General features: G+C 56.3%; 1 protein-coding gene across 1 annotated transcript in view; it reads left to right on the top strand.

Moving 5' to 3' along the window:
- Positions 1–3,279, top strand: part of GRIK3 (glutamate ionotropic receptor kainate type subunit 3) — a 251,165-nt gene that overhangs the window by 186,367 nt on the left and 61,519 nt on the right. The window lies entirely within an intron of this gene.

The raw sequence follows: 3,279 nt of genomic DNA, 5'->3' as shown, positions 1-3,279 counted from the left end.
AAACCCACGTCACCAGCGTCACCAGCGCTGCCTCTAAAAACTTCTCCAAATTTGCTTCTCCCACGCAGAAGACATTTTAATTACCCCAGCTGCCATTATCTGTTCCAGCCAGCTCTGAGCCATTCCCAGATAACCTCGCGTTAATCAGCCCCAGCTGAGCCCCTGGTACATGTCATGTGTAGGTAAAAGCCTGGAGGTGAAAAAAGAATTATAATAAATTAATAGATAAGCAATCACAATTAATGCCACTTCCCGGCAATAACAGTTATATCATGGGAAAGATATTTTCATCTGTCATTCCTTAAGGCGATGTTTTCTGAGCTTCAGCTTCTCCCCATTCAGACCCATGGGGTGCTAATGAATTAGTCTATTATGTTATGCTGAATGTTTCTAAAAGGTCCCTCGTCGATACTGAATTCAGTGTGTCAACATTTGGCATCGAGAATGCAACTTTTTGCCAAGCATCAAGGTTGCGCACAGTTCACTGTGTACAGCACTTGGGGTCTCAGCCCGGGGCAGTTTAGACAAAAAATAAATTGGAGCTGGACAAAGAGGCCTCCTCGCCAGTCCCCCTTGTCACTGCCCTCACATCCTAGGGATGGGGCAGCCTATGCCACAATCCCTACGACACTTTGCAGCTAAGCCCAGGCTCAGGGGTGCCAGGGATGGGGGCATGTGGGGAAAAGACACCCCCTTGGCACTGCCACTCCATTGGGTCCCTCTCCCTTGGCTGGGATTGGCTAGAGCTGCGGGGTGTATCTCAGCAGACTGAATACTGCATCCAGAGACTGGCAGGGCACCCAAACCCCTACCAAAGCTGGAAATGCCTGCCTTCACCTTGATCGGGTCAGAGGGTAAACCGAGTCATGAAGGCTCAATTAGGCTAATGCATTGGCATCTTCTGACCCTTAGACAGTTATAGAGGAGGCTGAGCCCTGGACTGCAAGGGGTGGACAGGCGCGCCCTGGAGGCAGACCTCAGCCCTGCAGTTTGGCAGTTCAGATCTGGCCCCAGATTTGCATGCGACACTCTGCAGAATGAAATCCCTCCAGCTCCCCAGACCCTGCTCCTTCAAAGGCAGTTTTGGGAAGACCTTCCCCTCCCCAGGTAATTTACCAAGTCATGTGTACTGTGAGGCCTGCAGACAGCTCCCCCGGGGAGGGCGGGTAGACAAGCCTCTGCATTCCAGGCTCTTCCCGGCTGTGTAGGTGCCTCAGGCTGCTGCTCGGCTCACTGGCCCTTCTTTCTCTTTGGGTGACAGAGTGATTTGGCTCAGAGACCCAGAGGTCTCTGCCGTTTTTTTTTTTTTTTAAGAATTATGTATTTAACTTTATTTATCATTGTTATTATTAGTATTTTTCAATTTGCCATAGGGTACATATGCTCACCAGAAAGAGACAGAAAGAGAGAGGGCAAGTGAGAAAACAAGCTGCCAGGTCCGAGACTGGAACTGCAGTCGGCCATGTGGGAATCCAGTGCCTTACCCACCACAGCACCCGCTGGCCCCTCGGCTCTGTCTTTCATGAGCTCAGGCACGTCACTGCCCTCCTCTGACCTTCTCCTTGTCTATAAGAAAAGAACGCTGTTAGACTCCCACTTCACAGTGGGCTGAGAAGACTGAGCATCGCACCCACCCTCCGCTCCCCACCAAGATGGGGGTCATGTGGACACCCACTGTCCGCCTCAGCAGGGTCCCCTCCGCTGCCGCACACTCCACCTCCTGCTGTCAGCCAGCCCCTTCCCAGTCCCCAAACCTGGCATGGACTCAGTCCACGTTGGTTCCGCCAGGGTGGGACTAGGCTTTCCTGCCTGGGCCAAAGTCTGGTGGAAGCCTCCCCTAATCTCTAAATCTTCAAAGGGGAAGCCCACACGGTGCACTCCAGGAGGGGGCCACTTGGGGGGTCCAGGAGAGACATTAGGTATCAGTTAGGAGCATCCCAGAAACCAGAGGAAGCCAGCCCAGGGGGAAAGATCTGCTCTGTTCTCCAAGCTTAGTCACACGTCTTTGTTCCCTGAGCCTCCGTGGATTTCACCAAGGCCGGGGCTGTGACAGGCAGGGTGTTACCTGCGATGGCGGCAGCATGGGGACGAGTGTAGATAGTCGCTGCTAGCACGGGCAGAGTGACCGAGTAGGGCCCCAGGGAGGATGGGCTGGGGGCCAGGGCGGAAGGCAGCGGAGTGAAGAGAGGGTGCAGAAAAGCATCAACAGGACATGAGGACCAGTGGGGTGTGGCCAGTCTAGACTGCCCAAGCATCAGTATGTATTTCAGAAAGTGAGACGTGTGAGCCTCGTGCAAACGAACGTGAGTCAGAGGTGTATTTGACTCACTAAGGGGTCCGGGAGGCGGTGAGACCGGCCTGAGGAACCCTTGAGCACGTGGGCACTTATCCGTGTTCGGGATGGGAGGGGCAGAACAACCTGCTGGGTTAGGTACAGACAGATCAGTGTCCCGCAGGCAGTGAGCACAGCCTTGGCCAGAAGTCCACCAGTCCACCCAGAGTCCCACTTTAGCCAGTGGCTGACAGTGATGTCACAGCTAGGCCCACTCTCTGGGACAGCCAAGCCTCCTGGGCGGCCTGGAGGAAGCGCTCGCTGTCACTGTGGTACTAAAAGGACTTGCCGCCAGCCTTTGCCTTCTGCCCCAGTTCTGGGGCGCGTCTAACAGGGCTGAGCTCTGCTGTTCCCCTCACCCCAGCCGCGCCCCCTCTGCCATCTCCCCTGGCTCAGGCTTCTCCCTCTGCCCCCGCCCTCTCTGCCTCCTTCCCTGCAGCTGCCTCACCCAGAGCCTGAGAGTAGGCAGGGCGAGAGCGGGGCTGCCCAGGCATAACCACCCTGTTCTCCTGGACCTTTGCCGGAGCCTGCCCAGGTCCCAAGCTGGATGTCCCCTGAGCAGCAACTCAGGGACAGACAGCTGGCCGCTGCTCAGCTGGTCTCGGCAGGCAGAGGCTCAGCAAGCCCCGGCCCTGATGGGGCCAAGGGAGAGAAGCGGGCAGCAGGGCTCTTTGAGTCCTTGGCAGAGAGACCATTTCTAAACAGCCCCTGTGGGGGATGAAGTCCTCCCTCAAGCCCCATCTGGGGGGCTTGGGGGTGCCGGGTGCAGCGGTACCCTCGTCTCCCAAAGCAGGTCTCACTTTGAGAGGCACCAAGCGTGCCAGCGCTGTGTGTGTGAGGCTGGCGTTGTATGTGAGCCGCTTCGCAGGTCCTAAAGGGGGAGCAGGCCCATTGTGCAGATGAAGAAACAGGCCTCGGTCAGTACAAGGCCAGCCCTGCCAGGCCCG

Source organism: Tupaia chinensis, unplaced genomic scaffold (assembly GCF_000334495.1).
Source record: "Tupaia chinensis unplaced genomic scaffold, TupChi_1.0 Scaffold000604_1, whole genome shotgun sequence".
In the NCBI taxonomy this organism is placed as follows: Eukaryota; Metazoa; Chordata; class Mammalia; order Scandentia; family Tupaiidae; genus Tupaia; species Tupaia belangeri.
This window is presented reverse-complemented; position numbering and strand designations above follow the sequence as displayed.